We start from the raw sequence: 27,790 nt of genomic DNA on the forward strand, positions 1-27,790 counted from the left end.
AAAAACCTCTTGAAACTAGGGGCACTATTTTCATTTTTGGAAAAATAACGTTCCCAAAGTAAATGGGCTATTTTTCAGGACCAGATAATAGAATATGCATATAATTGACAGCTTTTGATAGAAAACACTCTAAAGTTTCCAAAACTGTAAAAATATTGTCTGTGAGTACAACAGAACTGATATTGCAGGCGAAAGCCTGAGAAAAAGCCAATCAGGAAGTGACTCTTATTTAGAAACCTCTGCGTTCCTATTGAGCAGTGAAAGGGATATCAACCAGATTCCTTTTTCTATAGCTTCCCTAATGTTTCTAGTGTCACAAGACAGTTCCAGGCTTTTATTTTGAAAACTGAGCATGAGCGACAACATTGTGTTAGTGGTCAGATGGTGTCTCTCAGAGTGATTTGTGTGGCCATTGTTTCTACTAACTGACCTGGTTGATATATCATCAAACAGATATTTTGAAAAACACCTTGAGGATTGATTATAAAAAAGTTTGCCATTATTATGGATCTAATTTGGAATATTTTTCGGCGTTGTCGTGACCGCAATTTACGGTCAATTTCTCAGCCAAACGTGAAGAAATAACGGAGCTATATCGGCTACAAAAATAATATTTATGCCACAAAAGGAACATTTGCTATCTAACTGGGAGTCTCGTGAGTGAAAACATCCGAAGCTCATCAAAGGTAAATTATTTAATTTGATTGCTTTTCTGATTTTCGTTACCAAGCTACCTACTGCTAGCTGGGCATAATGCTATGCTAGGCTATCGATAAACTTACACAAATCCTTGTCTTGCTTTGGCTGTAAAGCATAATTTCAAAATCTGAGATGACAGGGTGATTAACAAAAGGCTAAGCTGTGTTTCAATGTATTTCACTTGTGATTTCATGAATATTAATATTTTCTAGATGGATTTTTTTGTCCGTTGCGTTATGCTAATGAGTGTCAGTTGATGACAATTCTCCCGGATCCGGGAGGAGTAGTTCCAAGAAGTTATTAACACTCTTGAAGCTAGGAGGCAGTAGTGTAGTAAACAGAGTGAGTACAGTAGTGTAGTAAACAGAGTGAGTACAGTAGTGTAGTAAACAGAGTGAGTACAGTAGTGTAGTAAACAGAGTGAGTACAGTAGAGTATTAGTAAACAGAGTGAGTACAGTAGTGTAGTAAACAGAGTGAGTACAGTAGAGTATTAGTAAACAGAGTGAGTACAGTAGAGTATTAGTAAACAGAGAGAGTACAGTAGAGTATTAGTAAACAGAGAGAGTACAGTAGAGTATTAGTAAACAGAGAGAGTACAGTAGAGTATTAGTAAACAGAGTGAGTACAGTAGTGTAGTAAACAGAGTGAGTACAGTAGAGTATTAGTAAACAGAGTGAGTACAGTAGAGTATTAGTAAACAGAGTGAGTACAGTAGAGTATTAGTAAACAGAGAGAGTACAGTAGAGTATTAGTAAAGAGTGAGTACAGTAGAGTATTAGTAAACAGAGTGAGTACAGTAGAGTATTAGTAAACAATCAAAGATGACAAGACTACATTTATCGACATGTCTGTAGACAGTGATACCCTCTTAAGGACATTTCCAAATGTAACTGCGGGTCGCTCAGGACCTGAAGTAGGGATACGCATTTCCTTGATACCATTTAAAATGACCTTTTGAGGTTTGTGGAAATGTGACATGAATGTTGGAGAATATAACACATTAGATCTGGTAAAAGATGAATGCAAACAAAAACATGTTTAATTCTTCCCATCGTTGAAATACAAGAGTTGGGCCATAATGTAATATGTCAGGTTTGAGACAATTTAGACTTTGGCCATTAAATGTCAGCAGTGTATTTGCAAAGTTGAAGACTGATTCAATGAACCATTCTGTTCAAAATGTTGTATTGAGACCTCCTAATGGTATTATTCCACTGTAATAGCTACTGTAAATTGGAGAGGGCAGTTAGATGAACAAGAATTGAAGCTTTCTGCCAATGTCAGATATGTCTATGTCCTGGGAAATGTTCTTGTTACTTACAACCTCATGCTAATCACATTAGCCTACGTTAGCTCAACCTCATGCTAATCACATTAGCCTACGTTAGCTCAACCTCATGCTAATCACATTAGCCTACATTAGCTCAACCTCATGCTAATCACATTAGCCTACATTAGCTCAACCGTCTCACAGGGGGAGACCGATCCCGTTGAGGATAACGCCCTTTTAGTGTAACACCAGATCCCAAATGAGTGGATTTCACAACTTGAATCTGTTTACACATTTTATCACATGTTTTTAATACTTCATTTGTGGAGGTGAAGAATCTTTTCAACTAATTTTGAGCATTTTTTATGAAAGTTAACTGAAGAGGTATAGTTTATGTTAACCTATATTCTAATTGTAATAGACTGTTTATCATCATGAACCTCCTCTGTTTGTCTGTCTAGAAACGGTGCTGTTACAGATGCTGCTTGTGTTTATCATCATGAACCTCTGTTGTCCGTCTAGAAACAGTGCTGTTACAGATACTGCTTGTGTTTGTCATCATGTGACGGGAAGATTAGAACATGTACCTTTTCTTTATGTTTAATGTGAAAACAAGGTTCATTTCATTCTAATTCTGAAGATGAATCAAAACATTTAGGCATTAAAGTAAATACATCGAAGCAAGGTGTTAGGTTGTAAACAGACGACCTCAAAAGAATGCAGAGAAAAGCTCAGAGTTTATTCACCCCACTGAATGCTGCATTTATATGCCACAGCTTGCACATAACCAAACAATAATTGATATGTCAAGACAAAGGTAGGGGTGTGACTTCTCAGAAATGTCCTTCTGTTTCCCAGAACTGCCTGTCGGTCTGTTGTTGAGCGGCTGGTATCACCCCTCCCCCATTATCCCCCATGTTGTTCCACCTCCTTGTGGGAGGAGCCAGGCGAGGCCACAGATCAGGTAAGTACAGATTCTTCTCCAGTGACGTCAATGTGATACTACCTCTGTTACACGGAACACATAACCTAGATCAGAGGAAGTTGATTTACAAACAGCAGAATGTTCTGGGTGGTGATGTGTGTTCCAGCTTCCACTGCCAACAAGGAACACAACTTCTTAACCCACAACTGCTATTACACATTACATTGGTGTCAACCATACTTTTATTCAGTCTAATCCAGAGAACCCAGTTTAAACTGTTGTAAATTATGTTTTTATCATAACAAACTGTGTATTTTAGAGTTTAACAGTTGGTAATAAATCAGTTTTTCTGATGTTTTTCTTGGTTTGTTTGTTCATGTTTTGACCTCCAGACTCCTCCATCTCATCCCACCAACTCTGTCAGTCCACCAGGCCACTGCAGTAACAGCCATATCTTCACATCACGTAGCTTCAGTACCATCTCAATGTGTTGTAAGTCCTGTACAGCACTTGGTATTCATCACTATTCAGACAATGTTACAGCTGTTAACATGCAATGACATTTCCAACCTAACCAACCCCCTCTGATTCTTCTCATTCAGGAAGCACCATCCTGGATCCTGTGGCAACGTCAATATGAAACAGCATTGACCCGTGATCACCACCAACCAGGGCTCCACAGCGGTGTCCTTTGATGCCCAGGATTTGCTCAAGATCAACTAAAGGAGATTTGGATGGCCCCTTGTCAGTGGCCCTAGGAGTGAAGGGCCCGACAGGCATACTGCAAATCATAATGTAATAACCAAAAATTACTGTAATCTCATAATGTAATAACTTAAGTAATAATGTAATTTCCCCCATTTTAATTAAGTATACATTTTTTCTAATTTATTAAGCATTTGCCCCAATTTCAAGTGCAGAATGTTTTAAGGCCCAGGTTGTCACGCCTTTTTATGTCTCATTTTGGTTTGGTCAGGGTGTGATTTTTGTTAGTGTCACTTTGCCCTGTAAGCTTCACGGTTGGTTTTTCGTTTGTTGGTGACATTTACTCAAAAAAAGGAAAATGTATGCTCACCACGCTGCACCTTTGTCTTCCTTTAACGACGGCCGTGACAGAACTTCCCACCATAAACGGACCAGGCAGCGTGGTGAGAAGCAGCAGTGCTTTCTGGAGGAATGGACATGGGAGGAGATATTGGAAGGTAAGGGACCCTGGGCTGGAGAACATCGCCGTCCGAAGGAGGAACTGGAGGCGTCTAAAGCAGAGCGGCGACGCTACGAGGAGTTGGCACAGCGGACTAAGCACAAGAGGCAGCCCAAAAACATTTTTTGGAGGTGGTGGCACACAGGGAGAGTGGCTGAGTCAGGGTACAGACCTGAGCCAACTCCCGTGCTTACCGTAAGGAGCGTGGTACTGGTCGGGCACCGCATTTGGCGGTAAAGCGCACGGTGTCTCCCGTTCGCTCTCATAGCCCGGTGCGCTATATGCCAGCTCTCTGCAAGTGCGACGCTAGAGTGGGCATCCAGCCAGGGCAGATTGTGGCAGCTCAGCGTGCTTGGTCTCCGGTGCGCCGTTTCGGCACAGGCAATCCTGCGCCGGCTCTGCCCACTGTGTCTCCAGTGCGCTGTGACAGCCCGGTTCGTCCTATGCCTGCGCTCCGCCCGTGCCAGGCAAAAGTGGGCATTCAGCCAAGAGGAGAGGTGCAAGTGGAAAGCAGCAGATCTCCAGTGCTCCCCCACAGCCCGGTTCGTCCTCTGCCTGCGCTCTGGAGGTGCCGGCCTAAAGTGGGCATTCAGCCGGGAAGAGTGGTGCCAGGGATACGCACCAGATCTCCAGTGCTCCACCACAGCCTGGTCTTCCAGTACCTGCTCCACGGACCAGTCCTCCTGTGTCTCTCCCCAGCCTGTTGAGTCCTGTGCCTGATCCATGGACCAGTCCTCCTGGGTGAATCTCCAGTGATGATCCATGGCACGAAGCCTCCAGTGATGATCCATAGCACGAAGCCTCCAGTCCGCAGCGTCCAGAGACGGTCCCCAGTCCGGAGCGCCCAGAGACGTTCCCCAGTCCGGAGCCTCCAGAGACGGTCCCCAGTCCGGAGCCTCCAGAGACGGTCCCCAGTCCGGAGCCTCCAGAGACGGTCCCCAGTCCGGAGCCTCCAGAGACGGTCCCCAGTCCGGAGCCTCCAGAGGCGATCCCCAGTCCGGAGCCTCCAGAGACGGTCCCCAGTCCGGAGCCTCCAGACACGGTCCCCGCTCCAGAGGCGACACCAAAGGGGGCCGAGTCAGAGGTGGAGCGAGGTCTAAGACCCGCACCAGAGCTGCCACCGCGGATATATGCCCACCCAGACCCTCCACTATAGGTTCAGGTCTTGCGGCCGGAGTCCGACCCTTTTGTAAAAGCAAGCAGAGCAGAAACCAGCTACTCTTTAGATGACTGATGTAGCTGGCAAGGTAATTGATTGACTCAACAGAAAAAAACGACACTAGTGTTTATTCCCACTATTGAGCTAGTAGTGAAACTGACATTTAACGTTAGCTAAAGTTTCATCTCGACTGTTGCAAACAACGCAAATAAGCAATAGGCTGGGTGCCTGTAAAACGTCTACCATCTCAAACTGACATGTAACGTTAGTTTTGTAACGTTTCAACCCTTCTCGACTGAGGTGAATAAACTAGCTAGCTAGTAGCTACCACAGCCAGTTCAGGTCTAGCATCCAGCCCTTAGCCTCTAGCTATCTGTCAGATGGGGCAGCAGGTAGCCTAGAGCGTTGGGACAGTAAACGAAAGGTCTCTGGATCTAATCCCCAAACAAATGATGTGAAAAGTCTGCCAATGTGCCCTTGAACAAGACACTTAACCCGAGCTCTGGATAAGAGTGTCTGCTGATGATGTAAATAGTGCTGTGACAATAGTAGCATCATATTGCGATCTAACAGCCGTTGTGTGTATGGAAATGTTTTGTAGCCTTTGATTTCAACAGAAGTAAATGAACTTGGCTGGCTTTCCGCAGTTGGTGTACTGTTAGAGCCAGAGCTAGCCAAAAAAGTTGGCTAAAGCTGCTATTTTTGCCTCAATCACACTAGATCTGGCGCCACGAGGTGGCTAAAGGGGGATTAGCCCACTCATTTCAAACTTCATTTTTTGTTTTATTTCCCTGTTTAAAAATATCAAAAAAGTCTCAATGAGTAACAGGTTGGCGCCAAAAGTTCTTATTCCCTCCTGATTCCGTGAATCTTCCAACCGGGTTTTCAAAGAATGTTGGAAGTTTTTTGCAACTACCCTGGAGAGAACTCACCCACTGTCTATATAATAGACCGAGCTCCCTAAGTAACAATGAGATGACAACTGTGACCTTCCAGCTCTATTCCATCTTATGTATCAATATTTTAAAATGTGTTTTTTACATTGGATATAAGTAAGACTCAGAGATAGAAAATGGTTTATCAGACACTACAGTTGAGGAACAATGGGAAAGTAATTCTGCTTTGAAAGTTGATAAACTTGTAACCCCACTTTTGAGGTAATGGGCCTTGAATGTTTTGTTACACCTACTGGAGAGCTCTTCTTTGTCTACCCCCATTCAGTATCGACCCCACCCACCTCTTTAAGGATTCCCATGTGAGGCCATGTGCTAAACAGAGTGGGTACGGTAGTGTACTAAACAGAGTGAGTACGGTAGTGTACGAAACAACCAAAGATTTCAAGACTAAAGACTGGTTTAAATCTATTGACATGTCTGTAGACAGTTGTCGCAGTGACATCATGAACATGAACTTGTAGTCTAACATCAATCTTGTAGCTGTCGTTATGAAAAGGTATCAATACAAACCGACAGACAGCATGGCATCATCAGCCTGGTGTATATATTTCATGACATCATCAGCCTGGTGTATATATATATTTAATGACATCATCAGCCTGGTGTATATATATATATATATATTTAATGACATCATCAGCCTGGTGTATATATATATATATTTCATGACATCATCAGCCTGGTGTATATATATATATATATTTCATGACATCATCAGCCTGGTGTATATATATATATATTTCATGACATCATCAGCCTGGTGTATATATATATTTAATGACATCATCAGCCTGGTGTATATATATATATATATATTTCATGACATCATCAGCCTGGTGTATATATATATATATTTCATGACATCATCAGCCTGGTGTATATATATATATATATATATTTAATGACATCATCAGCCTGGTGTGTATATATATATATATTTCATGACATCATCAACCTGGTGTATATATATATTTCATGACATCATCAGCCTGGTGTATATATATATATATATTTAATGACATCATCAGCCTGGTGTATATATATATATATTTCATGACATCAGCAGCCTGGTGTATATATATATATATTTCATGACATCATCAGCCTGGTGTATATATATATATATATTTCATGACATCAGCAGCCTGGTGTATATATATATATATATATACAGACCTCTCTCTGTCTGAAGGGAACAGAAAGGTGACCTGTACAGGCCAAGTCCAACCATATCCTGACCATCCAGACAGATTCACCTACTGGTGGCAGGTTCTGTGTAGAGAGGGTCTGTCTGGACGCTGTTACTGGGAGGTGGAGAGGACTGGTGGTGTTATTACAGCAGTCTCATATAAAGACATCAGCAGAACAGAGGATGATGGTGGATTTGGAGACAATAACAAGTCCTGGAGTTTATTGTGCTATAGTGATGGTGCTCTAGAGGTGGTTATTGTTTCATACACAATAATGTTGTGACTAAAGTATCAGGCCCTCAGTCCTCCAGAGTAGGAGTGTACCTGGATCACAAGGCAGGTACTCTGTCCTTCTACAGTGTCTCTGACACAATGACCCTCCTCCACAGAGTCCAGACCACATTCACTCAGCCCCTCTATCCTGGGTTTAGGCTCTATTATTATAATGATACTGCTGAGCTGGTTAAACTGTAAACTTATTTGTTACTAATTAAAATTCAATACAATGTTTTAATATTGTACATTTCCATGTATCATGATGTCTGGTGTTGATGTATATTGGTTGTCATTCAGAACCATTGATATGTTTTCTCAGTTGGTTCTCTGTCTCTATGTAATTCTCCTCAGTATCATTGATCAGCTTGTTGGCTCGGTCCTAATTGATGTGTTCTCTGTCACCTGGAGCTGCATGGAAAATGGTCCAGGAACTAAAGGACAATTCAGGACTAGTCAGCCCACTACAAGCTGGTATCACTTCCTTTCTACTAAACTATATGGTCTGGTTTCCCAGATGAATCCTAGTCCTGGACTAAACAGTATGTTCAATGTAGATGTCCAGGAAACCGGCCCTAAATGTGTCATCTGTCATCCTCCCATACTGCTCAGTCCAGCAACATTAAACCTGTCCAGCAGGTGGTGCTGTTGACCAAACAATAAAACCAGCAGATATCTTGACTTGCCACTCAGTATATCAGTAATGTTCAGAATAGTACTTTAATATCATTGGAGATTGATGGTCTTTTTAATCCACTATCCAGAGTCAGGAACAGATGAAGTTAGGTCTGCTACTGTTCAGTGATTAAATATGATTTATGGTGATGGGAAATAATAAAAAACACTCAACTTCATCTAGTAATAGTTTTCCTTTGTTATTTATTCCAAGGTGTGTCTTTAACTTGTAAATGTATTGTGTGGAGGTGAGCTAGTGGTGTGGCTGATAGAATAGAATGAAGAGGGAGGAGGGGAGGAAGAGGGGAGGAGTGAAGGGCTGTTCAAGAAACCAGATGAGGAAGAGGAAGATGTTCAGGGGAATTACTGTCTCTGTTCCAAATGGTTCCCTATTCCCTACGTAGTGCACTACGGTGCTTCTGACCAGGTCTAAAGTAGTGTTCTTCGTAGGGAATAGGGTGTAGATTTATTACAATATCATGCTTTAGTGTTTGGCACAAAAATACATTAGATCTCCACCCCCCCACTTCCTGTCTGTCATCCCCCAGTTCTGTTAAGACTTCCTCTCATTGAACTGGGCCTCAATCTAAATGGTCACTTTGTATTGATAGTCCATGCTGGTATTTACTATGGTTCTACATACAGTACCTGTATTGATAGTCCATACTGGTCTTTACTATGGTTCTACATACAGTATCTGTATTGATAGTCCATACTGGTCTTTACTATGGTTCTACATACAGTACCTGTATTGATAGGCCATACTGGTCTTTACTATGGTTCTACATACAGTATCTGTATTGATAGGCCATACTGGTCTTTACTATGGTTCTACATACAGTATCTGTATTGATAGTCCATACTGGTCTTTACTATGGTTCTACATACAGTACCTGTATTGATAGTCCATACTGGTCTTTACTATGGTTCTACATACAGTATCTGTATTGATAGTCCATACTGGTCTTTACTATGGTTCTACATACAGTACCTGTATTGATAGTCCATACTGGTCTACAGGGCCTCATCATCCGGCTGGGGACTGCAGTGTGCTCCAGTCTCCAGCAGGGGGCAGTAAAAACCATATGAACCTGAAAGGGACTGCAGTGTGCTCCAGTCTCCAGCAGGGGGCACTAAAACCCTTTGGACTCGAAATGGACTGCAGTGTGCTCCAGTCTCCAGCAGGGGGCAGTAAAAACCCTATGGACCTGAAAGGGACTGCAGTGTGCTCCAGTCTCCAGCAGGGGGCACTAAAACCCTTTGGACCTGAAAGGGACTGCAGTGTGCTCAAGTCTCCAGCAGGGGGCAGTAAAACCTTATGGACCTGAAAGGGAAAGTGAGGAGTAAAAATCAAAGGTGAATTTACATTGATGTTTCCACGGAGACCTGAATCATATCCACGAGGCGCCAAACTGAAGAAAATGAACTGAAACACGGAGGGACTAACTGAACTAAAATAATTCTGTTTTGCTACAGTGTTCTCTAACGAATAACACCCTGGATTCAAATACTATTTGAAATCTTTCCAACACTTTGAGCATTTCCTTTGTCCTCCAGGTGGGTGGGGTTTGGTTGTACTTTTAGGACTTTTGTATTGGTTCCATTACAACAAACTCAATCAAACCCTGCTTATTAAATATTCAACATTATTTTAATGTAGGTCTGTTTCTATGTGCAATAAGCCTGTAACGTCTTGTATGATCTCATCAGGTAAAGGTGTGTCAAATGGAAGGGCAAGTCTCCCCACTGAGAGGAAAACATCACTGGTCCACCTCTGCATCAGGTCAGCTATGTTGATCAGTACTGTCCCAGGGATGCTGGGAGCAGAGATGAACTCCCCTGACCTGGTATCATCTATGGAGTTGTCATTTTAATATCAGTTTAACGCCACTGCTGCTATAACACATAAACCATGTTAACTCTTGGGGATAGTGAGACGCTAACTTAAACAATCAAACCAAGAATCAATAACCATCAGAATCTATTCTCACAATGTCTTACTCACTCACAACTTTCAGCTTAACTTCTTGCGTCGAGCAATCCCGGATCTGGGATCCTATTTATAGCCTCAAGCTCATTAGCATAACGCAACGTTAACTATTCATGAAAATCGCAAATGAAATGAAATAAATATATTTGCTCTCAAGCTTAGACTTTTGTTAACAACACTGTCATCTCAGATTTTCAAAATATGCTTTTCAACCATAGCTAAACAAGCATTTGTGTAAGAGTATTGATAGCTAGCATAGCTATAAGCCTAGAATTCAGCCAGCAACATTTTCACAAAAACAAAAACAAGAAAATCATTCAAATAAAATCATTTACCTTTGAAGAACTTCAGATGTTTTCAATGAGGAGACTCTCAGTTAGATAGCAAATGTTCAGTTTTTCAAAAAATATTATTTGTGTAGGACAAATCGCTCCGTTTTGTTCACGTTTGGCTATGAAAAAAACCTGTCTCCTGTTATAGCCTCAAGCTCATTAGCATAACGTAACGTCAACTATTTATGAAAATCTCAAATGAAATTAATTGAATGTGCTAGCTCTCAAGCTTAGCCTTTTCTTAACAACACTGTCATCTCAGATTTTCAAAATATGCTTTTCAACCATAGCAAAACAAGCATTTGTGAAAGAATATTGATAGCTAGCGTAGCATATAGCGTAGCATATAGCGTAGCATATAGCGGGCAACATTTTCACAAATGTTGAGAGCAAGTTAGAGAGCAAATGTTCAGTTTTTCCTGAAAGATTCTTTGTGTAGGAGAAATCGCTCCGTTTGGTACATCACTTTTGGCTACCAAAAAAAACGAAAATTCAGTCACCAAAACACCAAACTTTTTTCCAAATTAATTCCATAATATCGACTGAAACATGGCAAACGTTATTTAGAATCAATCCTCAAGGTGTTTTTCACATATCTCTTCATTGATATATCGTTCGTGGAAGTCTGCTTTCTTCTCTGAATTAAATGGAAAAATACTTGCAGCTGAGCTTTACGCACCAATTTTGACGCAGGACACCGGGCGGACACCTGGTAAATTTAGTCTCTTATGGTAAATTTTCCAATGATATGCCTACAAATATGTCACAATGCTGCAGACACCTTGGGGAAACGGCAGAAATTGTGGGCTCATTCCTGTCGCATTCACAGCCATATAAGGAGACATTGGAAAACAGCGCTTCAAAAATTTTGCTCATTTCCTGTTTGAAGTTTCATCTTTGTTTCACCTGTAGCATCAGTTCTGTGGCATTCACAGATAATATCTTTGCAGTTTTGGAAACGTCAGAGTGTTTTCTTTCCAAAGCTGTCAATTATATGCATAGTCGCATCTTTTCGTGACAAAATATCTTGTTTAAAACGGGAACGTTTTTTTTATCCAAAAATGAAATACTGCCCCTAGAGTTCAAAGAGGTTAACTCTCCTCTTTATTTTTCCCCCAGTGGGGAATATAACCCCTCTCATTTCAACGTTTTTACTTACCTCTATCGTAAGATTAAAACCCCAACTTTATAACTTCCTCTTCTCTTTGCTCTTCACACTTATGAAATGTATCCTATTTCTTTAAAAATAGCACACGCAGCGCCAAAATTATAACATGCGTCAGTCAATCTATAAGAATGAAAAACATTTCGGTAATCACTTCCTATCGCCATTCTTTCCCCGCTATCATTCAGAATTTCTTTAACTTAGGTAACTGTCTTCTCTATTGATACAGTAATTTAAATACGACTCAATTCTCAATACATTATTCCAGCAGATAATTTAGTGAACAGACATCGTCTTGCATCAGAATTCGCTTCGTTATTATTTTAAGTTGAATTAGTCTATCAATTTAATCTAAACAATCTATTGAAAATGTTCAATTTATCCCTTCTATCAATTTGAACCAGACAAGCTATTAATACGTTCAGTTTATATCTTATACAAACACTAGCGACCATAACTTTCCAGGCAAAACATACAAATAGATAATTTACAATAAAAAACTCAGAAATCAGTCAGTGCAATGACTGGAAATGGAACCTGGGCCTCCTGCGTTGCAGGCGAGATTTCCACCACTGAACCACCAATGCTATGGGAAAAAAGATTACTAAGACTAAATCAAAACACGTCACTATCGGCAATTCCCAGAAGAATAATACCCCAATTTTAATAGTAAAAACGTTACTCCAGCTATGATTCTCAAATTCCAAATGAATAGCAATCAAAGAATAAAATCGACAGTTAATGGCTAGGAAACAGATATTGCGCCTTTTAATAAAAGTAGATTATGTTTACTTATGCAAAGTATTTCAATTACTTTACTACATCACATTAATCACGCAATGATAATTAGTTTGATGGAAAACCTTAGGCTTTGTATGACATTATAAATTACATCGAGATTCCCCCTTAATTCTCTCTAACTTTATTCAATAAATCCCGCAACTTCTCTCTTACTAGGAAGAAAAAATATAACATGTTCAGACCTTAAGGGCAGTTAAATTTCAAATGTTTCACCCAGACGGAGATAATCCAATATGTAGTTATATTATATTATAATTTATAGTTACATCGTTAGGGTAAGATAACCAAAAGTGGACACACTCTAATCAGTTTCTAGAGCTCAATTTCCCAGTATCTGTAGATTATTTTAATAGTGCTTAAAAACTTAAATCTTTATCAAATGATCCATTTAAGATACCAACTCAAAACCTACGTACGTCTACGAATGGGTGGTTTAAATTGTATCTAATCATTCTCAGCATTACTTTATCAAATCTCTAGTAATTGATTATACACACATACAATTGATCGTAATTTCAAATAATTCACAGAATCCATATAAAACTTAAGAAATCTTAGGTACTCACACAGAACTTTCAGGATCATCCACACAGAACTGGTCAGACGTCCACAGAGAACATCAGAAAAACGGTTTGCCCACACAGAGTCAACCCTTCCCCCGCTCAACGGTCCGACAACTATTACCTAGTGATCCCTTAACAAAATACTCACACAGAGTAACCCAGGGCATACCTGGCTAGCACATTTTAAAATAATTGGAATTCACCACCTCTGAGGGTCACTTAGACAAATCACACAGATGCACAGAATGAGGTCCTTCTTCCAATAGGGCTTCACCAAGTGCCGTGTTTCACCTAGAATACACAGACCCCCTGGCCCCTCACCCCGACAGACCTCACCAATCCACACTGTGATCAATTCAGTGTCAGGAGGGCTCTTGGTCACTGGCAACCGGACAGTGCAGAGTATCTTTTGAGTCCACAAAACCCCCAGATTACTCTCCTCTGACTCGGCCCTGCTTACGCCGCCAAGGTGCCTTCCTTACAAAGGAATTCACGCTCAGAGTATACTTGACAGGCATAATTAAAAAACTCGACTTCAAATCTGTGTGTGGTTCGCTCACCTTTTTCTTTAAAACTCAGTTCGAGATGTGGTATTGGCTCGCTTCCTCTCAGATCAAAGGTCATCTGCTTCGTCCCCGAAGTGTGGTTCTGAGATCCCTCGTGATTTATTTACCTAGATCGTAGGAACGGTCACCGAGTGAAGATTCACATCCCATCCTCGTCGCCAAATGTCGTGGAAATTTCCTTTTGATTATATGAGCTCTATCACAACCCTGTGACTCTCGGGTAATTCAGTGTCTATCAATGAATTCTCTGAGAGCCCCCTCCACATTGCAATAGCATTTTGACTTTCAACAGTTCAGTATCTCTAATAAAAAGTTGAGAGTCCCAACATAATGGCAAATGGGATCCTTTATAGCAAAGATACACAGGATAAGACAGCATCGGCATAATTCATTGTTCAGCTTTGTCTCCTTTCTCAAACTCAGAACCATAAACCAATCCTCCATATCAACAGGCATATATCAAATCCATCTTGACAAGATCAGAGAGACACACTGACTGGCACACAGACATTGTGGAGCCAAGAGATACACGCTTGATGATCCCTTGACCTCTCCCCTCTCTCCGGCCCAGGCAACTTAGTCTTGACATAGAACAGATACTGCAACCCTGACACAGTATTATACAAAAATAACATTCTTGATGAGAAGTAACTTACAAACATGATGAATATAAAACATCTTACCTATGTTAACCAACCAATTCTGATTATTCCCTAACACATCCCCAAGACCCTCTCTTCCATGGAGCAGATGGTGAAGGACCTGGAGGACCAGAGAGGGGGCTCTCCCTCTGGCTGCACCACGCTTTGAGAGCCTCATCCTGGGCATCGTCTACTCTGCCCACCAGGCCAAGCTCCAGGAGAGAGAGGAGGACCAGGAGAAATGGGGAGAGGTGCTGAAACGTTAATGTTACAGTCAACGAGCTGCGTAGACCGGAAGACATCACAACATTTACTTAGATTTGAATTCAGACTGTTCATTAGCCTGGTCCCAGATCTGTTTGTGCTGTATTGCAAAATACCAGTTGGTTAGACCGGAGTTGGCAAGGCAGCACAAACTGACCTGGGACCAGGCTAACTATTCATCAGTTTAAGGGACCAGGCTAACTATTCATCAGTTTAAGGGACCAGGCTAACTATTCATCAGTTTAAGGTACCAGGCTAACTATTCATCAGTTTATTAAAGGACCAGGCTAACTATTCATCAGTTTAAGGTACCAGGCTAACTATTCATCAGTTTATTAAGGGACCAGGCTAACTATTCATCAGTTTAAGGTACCAGGCTAACTATTCATCAGTTTATTAATGGACCAGGCTAACTATTCATCAGTTTAAGGTACCAGGCTAACTATTCATCAGTTTAAGGTAACAGGCAAACTATTCATAAATTTAAGGGACCATGCTAACTATTCATCAGTTTTAGGGACCAGGCTAACTATTCATCAGTTTAAGGTACCAGGCTAACTATTCATCAGTTTAAGGTACCAGGCTAACTATTCATCAGTTTATTAAGGGACTAGAAAAACTATTCATCAGTTTAAGGGACCAGGCTAACTATTCATCAGTTTATTAAGGTACCAGGCTAACTATTCATCAGTTTAAGGGACCAGGCTAACTATTCATCAGTTTATTAAGGGACCAGGCTAACTATTCATCAGTTTATTAAGGGACCAGGCTAACTATTCATCAGTTTAAGGTACCAGGGTAACTATTCATCAGTTTAAGGTACCAGGCTAACTATTCATCAGTTTATTAAGGGACCAGGCTAACTATTCATCAGTTTAAGGTACCAGGCTAACTATTCATCACTTTAAGGGACCAGGCTAACTATTCATCAGTTTATTAAGGGACCAGGCTAACTATTCATCAGTTTAAGGTACCAGGCTAACTATTCATCAGTTTAAGGGACCAGGCTAACTATTCATCAGTTTATTAAGGGACCAGAAAAACTATTCATCAGTTTAAGGGACCAGGCTAACTATTCATCAGTTTATTAAGGGACCAGGCTAACTATTCATCAGTTTAAGGTACCAGGCTAACTATTCATCAGTTTATTAAGGTACCAGGCAACCTATTCATCAGTTTATTAAGGTACCAGGCAACCTATTCATCAGTTTAAGGTACCATGCTAACTATTCATCAGTTTAAGGGACCAGGCTAACTATTCATCAGTTTATTAAGGGACCAGGCTAACTATTCATCAGTTTAAGGTACCAGGCTAACTATTCATCAGTTTAAGGGACCAGGCTAACTATTCATCAGTTTAAGGTACCAGGCTAACTATTCATCAGTTTAAGGGACCAGGCTAACTATTCATCAGTTTATTAAGGGACCAGGCTAACTATTCATCAGTTTAAGGTACCAGGCTAACTATTCATCAGTTTATTAAGGGACCAGGCTAACTATTCATCAGTTTATTAAGGTACCAGGCTAACTATTCATCAGTTTAAGGGACCAGGCTAACTATTCATCAGTTTAAGGCTAACTATTCATAGTTTATTAAGGGACCAGGCTAACTATTCATCAGTTTATTAAGGGACCAGGCTAACTATTCATCAGTTTATTAAGGTACCAGGCTAACTATTCATCAGTTTTTAAGGGTACCAAGCTAACTATTCATCAGTTTATTAAGGGACCAGGCTAACTATTCATCAGTTTATTAAGGTACCAGGCTAACTATTCATCAGTTTAAGGTACCAGGCTAACTATTCATCAGTTTATTAAGGGACCAGGCTAACTATTCATCAGTTTATTAAGGTACCAGGCTAACTATTCATCAGTTTAAGGTACCAGGCTAACTATTCATATTCATCAGGCTAACTATTCATCAGTTTAAGGGACCAGGCTAACTATTCATCAGTTTAAGGTACCAGGCTAACTATTAATCAGTTTAATACCAGGCTAACTATTCATCAGTATAAGGGACCAGGCTAACTACTCATCAGTTTAAGGGACCAGGCTAACTATTCATCAGTTTAAGGTACCAAGCTAACTATTCATCAGTTTAAGGTACCAGGCTAACTACTCATCAGTTTAAGGGACCAGGCTAACTATTCATCAGTTTAAGGTACCAGGCTAACTATTCATCAGTTTAAGGGACCAGGCTAACTATTCATCAGTTTAAGGGACCAGGCTAACTATTCATCAGTTTAAGGTACCAAGCTAACTATTCATCAGTTTATTAAGGTACCAAGCTAACTATTCATCAGTTTATTAAGGTACCAGGCTAACTATTCATCAGTTTAAGGGACCAGGCTAACTATTAATCAGTTTAAGGTACCAGGCTAACTATTCATCAGTTTATTAAGGGACCAGGCTAACTATTCATCAGTTTATTAAGGGACCAGGCTAACTATTCATCAGTTTAAGGTACCAGGCTAACTATTCATCAGTTTATTAAGGGACCAGGCTAACTATTCATCAGTTTCAGGGACCAGGCTAACTATTCATCAGTTTATTAAGGGACCAGGCTAACTATTCATCAGTTTAAGGGACCAGGCTAACTATTCATCAGTTTAAGGTAACAGGCTAACTATACATCAGTTTAAGGGACCAGGCTAACTATTCATGAGTTTATTAAGGGACCAGGCTAACTATTCATCAGTTTATTAAGGGACCAGGCTAACTATTCATCAGTTTATTAAGGTACCAGGCTAACTATTCATCAGTTTATTAAGGGACCAGGCTAACTATTCATCAGTTTCAGGGACCAGGCTAACTATTCATCAGTTTAAGGTACCAGGCTAACTATTCATCAGTTTATTAAGGGACCAGGCTAACTATTCATCAGTTTCAGGGACCAGGCTAACTATTCATCAGTTTAAGGTACCAGGCTAACTATTCATCAGTTTAAGGGACCAGGCTAACTATTCTTCAGTTTATTAAGGGACCAGGCCAACTATTCATCAGTTTAAGGTACCAGGCTAACTATTCATCAGTTTATTAATGGACCAGGCTAACTATTCATCAGTTTAAGGTACCAGGCTAACTATTCATCAGTTTAAGGGACCAGGCTAACTATTCATCAGTTTAAGGTACCAGGCTAACTATTCATCAGTTTATTAAGGGGCCAGGCTAACTATTCATCAGTTTAAGGTACCAGGCTAACTATTCATCAGTTTATTAAGGGACCAGGCTAACTATTCATCAGTTTAAGGTACCAGGCCAACTATTCATCAGTTTAAGGGACCAGGCTAACTATTCATCAGTTTAAGGGACCAGGCTAACTATTCATCAGTTTAAGGGACCAGGCTAACTATTCATCAGTTTAAGGTACCAGGCTAACTATTCATCAGTTTATTAAGGGACCAGGCTAACTATTCATCAGTTTCAGGGACCAGGCTAACTATTCATCAGTTTATTAAGGGACCAGGCTAACTATTCATCAGTTTAAGGGACCAGGCTAACTATTCATCAGTTTAAGGTAACAGGCTAACTATACATCAGTTTAAGGGACCAGGCTAACTATTCATCAGTTTATTAAGGGACCAGGCTAACTATTCATCAGTTTATTAAGGGACCAGGCTAACTATTCATCAGTTTATTAAGGTACCAGGCTAACTATTCATCAGTTTATTAAGGGACCAGGCTAACTATTCATCAGTTTCAGGGACCAGGCTAACTATTCATCAGTTTAAGGTACCAGGCTAACTATTCATCAGTTTATTAAGGGACCAGGCTAACTATTCATCAGTTTCAGGGACCAGGCTAACTATTCATCAGTTTAAGGTACCAGGCTAACTATTCATCAGTTTAAGGGACCAGGCTAACTATTCTTCAGTTTATTAAGGGACCAGGCCAACTATTCATCAGTTTAAGGTACCAGGCTAACTATTCATCAGTTTATTAATGGACCAGGCTAACTATTCATCAGTTTAAGGTACCAGGCTAACTATTCATCAGTTTAAGGGACCAGGCTAACTATTCATCAGTTTAAGGTACCAGGCTAACTATTCATCAGTTTATTAAGGGGCCAGGCTAACTATTCATCAGTTTAAGGTACCAGGCTAACTATTCATCAGTTTAAGGTACCAGGCCAACTATTCATCAGTTTAAGGGACCAGGCTAACTATTCATCAGTTTAAGGGACCAGGCTAACTATTCATCAGTTTATTAAGGGACCAGGCTAACTACTCATCAGTTTAAGGGACCAGGCTAACTATTCATCAGTTTAAGGTACCAGGCTAACTATTCATCAGTTTAAGGTACCAGGCCAACTATTCATCAGTTTAAGGGACCAGGCTAACTATTCATCAGTTTAAGGGACCAGGCTAACTATTCATCAGTTTAAGGGACCAGGCTAACTATTCATCAGTTTAAGGGACCAGGCTAACTATTCATCAGTTTAAGGACCAGGCTAACTATTCATCATACTTCACTAACTATTCATTAAGGGACCAGGCTAACTATTCATCAGTTTAAGGGACCAGGCTAACTATTCATCAGTTTAAGGGACCAGGCTAACTATTCATCAGTTTATTAAGGGACCAGGCTAACTATTCATCAGTTTAAGGGACCAGGCTAACTATTCATCAGTTTATTAAGGGACCAGGCTAACTACTCATCAGTTTAAGGGACCAGGCTAACTATTCATCAGTTTAAGGTACCAGGCTAACTATTCATCAGTTTAAGGGACCAGGCTAACTATTCATCAGTTTAAGGTACCAGGCTAACTATTAATCAGTTTAAGGTACCAGGCTAACTATTCATCAGTTTAAGGGAACAGGCTAAATATTCATCAGTTTATTAAGGGACCAGGCTAACTATTCATCAGTTTATTAAGGGACCAGGCTAACTTTTCATCAGTTTAAGGTACCAGGCTAACTATTCATCAGTTTATTAAGGGACCAGGCTAACTATTCATCAGTTTATTAAGGGACCAGGCTAACTATTCATCAGTTTAAGGTACCAGGCCAACTATTCATCAGTTTAAGGGACCAGGCTAACTATTCATCAGTTTAAGGTACCAAGCTAACTATTCATCAGTTTATTAAGGTACCAGGCTAACTATTCATCAGTTTAAGGGACCAGGCTAACTATTCATCAGTTTAAGGTACCAGGCTAACTATTCATCAGTTTAAGGGACCAGGCTAACTATTCATCAGTTTAAGGTACCAGGCTAACTATTCATCAGTTTAAGGGACCAGGCTAACTATTCTTCAGTTTATTAAGGGACCAGGCCAACTATTCATCAGTTTAAGGTACCAGGCTAACTATTCATCAGTTTATTAATGGACCAGGCTAACTATTCATCAGTTTATTAAGGGACCAGGCTAACTATTCATCAGTTTAAGGGACCAGGCTAACTATTCATCAGTTTAAGGTACCAGGCTAACTATTCATCAGTTTAAGGTACCAGGCTAACTATTCATCAGTTTATTAAGGGGCCAGGCTAACTATTCATCACTTTAAGGGACCAGGCTAACTATTCATCAGTTTATTAAGGGACCATGCTAACTATTCATCAGTTTATTAAGGGACCAGGCTAACTATTCATCAGTTTATTAAGGTACCAGGCTAACTATTCATCAGTTTATTAAGGGACCAGGCTAACTATTCATCAGTTTATTAAGGGACCAGGCTAACTATTCATCAGTTTAAGGGACCAGGCTAACTATTCATCAGTTTAAGGTACCAGGCTAACTATTCATCAGTTTAAGGTACCAGGCTAACTATTCATCAGTTTAAGGTACCAGGATAACTATTCATCAGTTTATTAAAGGACCAGGCTAACTATTCATCAGTTTAAGGTACCAGGCTAACTATTCATCAGTTTATTAAGGGACCAGGCTAACTATTCATCAGTTTAAGGTACCAGGCTAACTATTCATCAGTTTATTAATGGACCAGGCTAACTATTCATCAGTTTAAGGTACCAGGCTAACTATTCATCAGTTTAAGGTAACAGGCAAACTATTCATAAATGTAAGGGACCATGCTAACTATTCATCAGTTTTAGGGACCAGGCTAACTATTCATCAGTTTAAGGTACCAGGCTAACTATTCATCAGTTTAAGGTACCAGGCTAACTATTCATCAGTTTAAGGGACCAGGCTAACTATTCATCAGTTTATTAAGGGACTAGAAAAACTATTCATCAGTTTATTAAGGGACCAGGCTAACTATTCATCAGTTTATTAAGGGACCAGGCTAACTATTCATCAGTTTATTAAGGGACCAGGCTAACTATTCATCAGTTTAAGGTACCAGGCTAACTATTCATCAGTTTAAGGTACCAGGCTAACTATTCATCAGTTTATTAAGGGACCAGGCTAACTATTCATCAGTTTAAGGTACCAGGCTAACTATTCATCAGTTTATTAAGGGACCAGGCTAACTATTCATCAGTTTATTAAGGGACCAGGCTAACTATTCATCAGTTTAAGGTACCAGGCTAACTATTCATCAGTTTATTAAGGGACCAGGCTAACTATTCATCAGTTTCAGGGACCAGGCTAACTATTCATCAGTTTATTAAGGGACCAGGCTAACTATTCATCAGTTTAAGGGACCAGGCTAACTATTCATCAGTAACAGGCTAACTATACATCAGTTTAAGGGACCAGGCTAACTATTCATCAGTTTATTAAGGGACCAGGCTAACTATTCATCAGTTTATTAAGGGACCAGGCTAACTATTCATCAGTTTATTAAGGTACCAGGCTAACTATTCATCAGTTTATTAAGGGACCAGGCTAACTATTCATCAGTTTAAGGGACCAGGCTAACTATTCATCAGTTTAAGGTACCAGGCTAACTATTCATCAGTTTATTAAGGGACCAGGCTAACTATTCATCAGTTTCAGGGACCAGGCTTATTCATCAGTTTAAGGTACCAGGCTAACTATTCATCAGTTTAAGGGACCAGGCTAACTATTCATCAGTTTATTAAGGGACCAGGCTAACTATTCATCAGTTTAAGGTACCAGGCTAACTATTCATCAGTTTATTAATGGACCAGGCTAACTATTCATCAGTTTAAGGTACCAGGCTAACTATTCATCACTTTAAGGGACCAGGCTAACTATTCATCAGTTTAAGGTACCAGGCTAACTATTCATCAGTTTATTAAGGGACCAGGCTAACTATTCATCAGTTTAAGGTACCAGGCTAACTATTCATCAGTTTATTAAGGGACCAGGCTAACTATTCATCAGTTTAAGGTACCAGGCTAACTATTCATCAGTTTAAGGGACCAGGCTAACTATTCATCAGTTTAAGGGACCAGGCTAACTATTCATCAGTTTCAGCTAACTATTCATCAGTTTAAGGTACCAGGCTAACTATTCATCAGTTTATTAAGGGACCAGGCTAACTATTCATCAGTTTAAGGGACCAGGCTAACTATTCATCAGTTTATTAAGGGACCAGGCTAACTATTCATCAGTTTAAGGGACCAGGCTAACTATTCATCAGTTTAAGGTAACAGGCTAACTATACATCAGTTTAAGGGACCAGGCTAACTATTCATCAGTTTATTAAGGGACCAGGCTAACTATTCATCAGTTTATTAAGGGACCAGGCTAACTATTCATCAGTTTATTAAGGTACCAGGCTAACTATTCATCAGTTTATTAAGGGACCAGGCTAACTATTCATCAGTTTTAGGGACCAGGCTAACTATTCATCAGTTTAAGGTACCAGGCTAACTATTCATCAGTTTATTAAGGGACCAGGCTAACTATTCATCAGTTTAAGGGACCAGGCTAACTATTCATCAGTTTAAGGTACCAGGCTAACTATTCATCAGTTTAAGGGACCAGGCTAACTATTCATCAGTTTATTAAGGGACCAGGCTAACTATTCATCAGTTTAAGGTACCAGGCTAACTATTCATCAGTTTATTAATGGACCAGGCTAACTATTCATCAGTTTAAGGTACCAGGCTAACTATTCATCAGTTTAAGGGACCAGGCTAACTATTCATCAGTTTAAGGTACCAGGCTAACTATTCATCAGTTTATTAAGGGACCAGGCTAACTATTCATCAGTTTAAGGTACCAGGCTAACTATTCATCATACCAGGCCAACTATTCATCAGTTTAAGGGACCAGGCTAACTATTCATCAGTTTAAGGGACCAGGCTAACTATTCATCAGTTTATTAAGGGACCAGGCTAACTATTCATCAGTTTAAGGGACCAGGCTAACTATTCATCAGTTTTACCAGGCTAACTATTCATCAGTTTAAGGTACCAGGCTAACTATTCATCAGTTTAAGGGACCAGGCTAACTATTCATCAGTTTAAGGGACCAGGCTAACTATTCATCAGTTTAAGGGACCAGGCTAACTATTCATCAGTTTAAGGGACCAGGCTAACTATTCATCAGTTTAAGGTACCAGGCTAACTATTCATCACTTTAAGGGACCAGGCTAACTATTCATCAGTTTAAGGGACCAGGCTAACTATTCATCAGTTTAAGGGACCAGGCTAACTATTCATCAGTTTATTAAGGGACCAGGCTAACTATTCATCAGTTTAAGGGACCAGGCTAACTATTCATCAGTTTATTAAGGGACCAGGCTAACTATTCATCAGTTTAAGGGACCAGGCTAACTATTCATCAGTTTAAGGTACCAGGCTAACTATTCATCAGTTTAAGGGACCAGGCTAACTATTCATCAGTTTAAGGTACCAGGCTAACTATTAATCAGTTTAAGGTACCAGGCTAACTATTCATCAGTTTAAGGGAACAGGCTAACTATTCATCAGTTTATTAAGGGACCAGGCTAACTATTCATCAGTTTATTAAGGGACCAGGCTAACTTTTCATCAGTTTAAGGTACCAGGCTAACTATTCATCAGTTTATTAAGGGACCAGGCTAACTATTCATCAGTTTATTAAGGGACCAGGCTAACTATTCATCAGTTTAAGGTACCAGGCCAACTATTCATCAGTTTAAGGGACCAGGCTAACTATTCATCAGTTTAAGGTACCAAGCTAACTATTCATCAGTTTATTAAGGTACCAGGCTAACTATTCATCAGTTTAAGGGACCAGGCTAACTATTCATCAGTTTAAGGGACCAGGCTAACTATTCATCAGTTTAAGGGACCAGGCTAACTATTCATCATCAGTATTCATCAGTTTAAGGGACCAGGCTAACTATTCTTCAGTTTATTAAGGGACCAGGCTAACTATTCATCAGTTTAAGGTACCAGGCTAACTATTCATCAGTTTATTAATGGACCAGGCTAACTATTCATCAGTTTATTAAGGGACCAGGCTAACTATTCATCAGTTTAAGGGACCAGGCTAACTATTCATCAGTTTAAGGTACCAGGCTAACTATTCATCAGTTTAAGGTACTAGGCTAACTATTCATCAGTTTATTAAGGGGCCAGGCTAACTATTCATCACTTTAAGGGACCAGGCTAACTATTCATCAGTTTATTAAGGGACCATGCTAACTATTCATCAGTTTATTAAGGGACCAGGCTAACTATTCATCAGTTTATTAAGGTACCAGGCTAACTATTCATCAGTTTATTAAGGGACCAGGCTAACTATTCATCAGTTTATTAAGGGACAAGGCTAACTATTCATCAGTTTAAGGGACCAGGCTAACTATTCATCAGTTTAAGGTACCAGGCTAACTATTCATCAGTTTAAGGTACCAGGCTAACTATTCATCAGTTTAAGGTACCAGGATAACTATTCATCAGTTTATTAAAGGACCAGGCTAACTATTCATCAGTTTAAGGTACCAGGCTAACTATTCATCAGTTTATTAAGGGACCAGGCTAACTATTCATCAGTTTAAGGGACCAGGCTAACTATTCATCAGTTTATTAATGGACCAGGCTAACTATTCATCAGTTTAAGGTACCAGGCTAACTATTCATCAGTTTAAGGTAACAGGCAAACTATTCATAAATTAAGGGACCAGGCTAACTATTCATCAGTTTTAGGGACCAGGCTAACTATTCATCAGTTTAAGGTACCAGGCTAACTATTCATCAGTTTAAGGTACCAGGCTAACTATTCATCAGTTTAAGGGACCAGGCTAACTATTCATCAGTTTATTAAGGGACTAGAAAAACTATTCATCAGTTTATTAAGGGACCAGGCTAACTATTCATCAGTTTATTAAGGGACCAGGCTAACTATTCATCAGTTTATTAAGGGACCAGGCTAACTATTCATCAGTTTAAGGTACCAGAATAACTATTCATCAGTTTAAGGTACCAGGCTAACTATTCATCAGTTTATTAAGGGACCAGGCTAACTATTCATCAGTTTAAGGTACCAGGCTAACTATTCATCAGTTTATAAAGGTACCAGGCTACCTATTCATCAGTTTAAGGTACCATACTAACTATTCATCAGTTTAAGGGACCAGGCTAACTATTCATCACTTTAAGGGACCAGGCTAACTATTCATCAGTTTATTAAGGGACCAGGCTAACTATTCATCAGTTTAAGGGACCAGGCTAACTATTCATCAGTTTATTAAGGGACCAGGCTAACTATTCATCAGTTTAAGGTACCAGGCTAACTATTCATCAGTTTAAGGTACCATGCTACCTATTCATCAGTTTAAGGTACCAGGCTAACTATTCATCAGTTTAAGGGACCAGGCTAACTATTCATCAGTTTATTAAGGGACCAGGCTAACTATTCATCAGTTTAAGGTACCAGGCTAACTATTCATCAGTTTATTAAGGGACCAGGCTAACTATTCATCAGTTTAAGGGACCAGGCTAACTATTCATCAGTTTATTAAGGGACCAGGCTAACTATTCATCAGTTTAAGGGACCACGCTAACTATTCATCAGTTTAAGGGACCAGGCTAACTATTCATCAGTTTAAGGGACCAGGCTAACTATTCATCAGTTTAAGGTACCAGGCTAACTATTCATCAGTTTAAGGGACCAGGCTAACTATTCATCAGTTTATTAAGGGACCAGGCTAACTATTCATCAGTTTAAGGTACCAGGCTAACTATTCATCAGTTTATTAAGTGACCAGGCTAACTATTCATCAGTTTAAGGGACCAGGCTAACTATTCATCAGTTTATTAAGGGACCAGGCTAACTATTCATCAGTTTAAGGGACCAGGCTAACTATTCATCAGTTTAAGGTACCAGGCTAACTATTCATCAGTTTATTAAGGTACCAGGCTAACTATTCATCAGTTTATTAAGGTACCAGGCTAACTATTCATCAGTTTAAGGGACCAGGCTAACTATTCATCAGTTTATTAAGGGACCAGGCTAACTATTCATCAGTTTATTAAGGGACCAGGCTAACTATTCATCAGTTTATTAAGGGACCAGGCTAACTATTCATCAGTTTAAGGGACCAGGCTAACTATTCATCAGTTTAAGGTACCAGGCTAACTATTCATCAGTTTATTAAGGGACCAGGCTAACTATTCATCAGTTTATTAAGGTACCAGGCTAACTATTCATCTTTAAGTTTATTCATCAGTTTAAGGTACCAGGCTAACTATTCATCAGTTTAAGGGACCAGGCTAACTATTCATCAGTTTAAGGTACCAGGCTAACTATTCATCAGTTTAAGGTACCAGGCTAACTATTCATCAGTATAAGGGACCAGGCTAACTACTCATCAGTTTAAGGGACCAGGCTAACTATTCATCAGTTTAAGGTACCAGGCTAACTATTCATCAGTTTAAGGGACAAGGCTAACTATTCATCAGTTTAAGGGACCAGGCTAACTATTCATCAGTTTAAGGGACCAGGCTAACTACTCATCAGTTTAAGGGACCAGGCTAACTATTCATCAGTTTAAGGGACCAGGCTAACTATTCATCAGTTTATTAAGGGACCAGAAAAACTATTCATCAGTTTAAGGGACCAGGCTAACTATTCATCAGTTTATTAAGGGACCAGGCTAACTATTCATCAGTTTAAGGTACCATGCTACCTATTCATCAGTTTAAGGTACCATGCTAACTATTCATCAGTTTAAGGGACCAGGCTAACTATTCATCAGTTTAAGGGACCAGGCTAACTATTCATCAGTTTATTAAGGGACCAGGCTAACTATTCATCAGTTTAAGGGACCAGGCTAACTATTCATCAGTTTATTAAGGGACCAGGCTAACTATTCATCAGTTTAAGGGACCACGCTAACTATTCATCAGTTTAAGGGACCAGGCTAACTATTCATCAGTTTATTAAGGGACTAGAAAAACTATTCATCAGTTTATTAAGGGACCAGGCTAACTATTCATCAGTTTATTAAGGGACCAGGCTAACTATTCATCAGTTTAAGGTACCAGGCTAACTATTCATCAGTTTAAGGTACCAGGCTAACTATTCATCAGTTTATAAAGGTACCAGGCTACCTATTCATCAGTTTAAGGTACCATGCTAACTATTCATCAGTTTAAGGGACCAGGCTAACTATTCATCAGTTTAAGGGACCAGGCTAACTATTCATCAGTTTATTAAGGGACCAGAAAAACTATTCATCAGTTTAAGGGACCAGGCTAACTATTCATCAGTTTATTAAGGGACCAGGCTAACTATTCATCAGTTTAAGGTACCAGGCTAACTATTCATCAGTTTAAGGTACCATGCTACCTATTCATCAGTTTAAGGTACCATGCTAACTATTCATCAGTTTAAGGGACCAGGCTAACTATTCATCAGTTTATTAAGGGACCAGGCTAACTATTCATCAGTTTAAGGTACCAGGCTAACTATTCATCAGTTTAAGGGACCAGGCTAACTATTCATCAGTTTATTAAGGGACCAGGCTAACTATTCATCAGTTTAAGGGACCAGGCTAACTATTCATCAGTTTATTAAGGGACCAGGCTAACTATTCATCAGTTTAAGGGACCACGCTAACTATTCATCAGTTTAAGGTACCAGGCTAACTATTCATCAGTTTAAGGGACCAGGCTAACTATTCATCAGTTTAAGGTACCAGGCTAACTATTCATCAGTTTAAGGGACCAGGCTAACTATTCATCAGTTTATTAAGGTACCAGGCTAACTATTCATCAGTTTATTAAGGTACCAGGCTAACTATTCATCAGTTTA

The 27,790-nt window shown here is 39.8% G+C and overlaps 1 long non-coding RNA gene across 1 annotated transcript; it reads left to right on the forward strand.

The window, feature by feature from the left end:
* Positions 1 to 206: 206 nt before the first annotated feature.
* LOC135538378 (uncharacterized) lies at positions 207 to 4,101 on the forward strand. Its single transcript, XR_010455416.1, has 4 exons — positions 207 to 2,935; positions 3,289 to 3,388; positions 3,499 to 3,691; positions 4,013 to 4,101. It is a non-coding gene; the product is annotated as an uncharacterized LOC135538378 (long non-coding RNA).
* The last annotated feature ends 23,689 nt before the right edge of the window (positions 4,102 to 27,790 follow it).

The sequence above is a fragment of the Oncorhynchus masou genome, unplaced genomic scaffold, assembly GCF_036934945.1.
Source record: "Oncorhynchus masou masou isolate Uvic2021 unplaced genomic scaffold, UVic_Omas_1.1 unplaced_scaffold_949, whole genome shotgun sequence".
Classification (NCBI taxonomy): domain Eukaryota; kingdom Metazoa; phylum Chordata; class Actinopteri; order Salmoniformes; family Salmonidae; genus Oncorhynchus; species Oncorhynchus masou.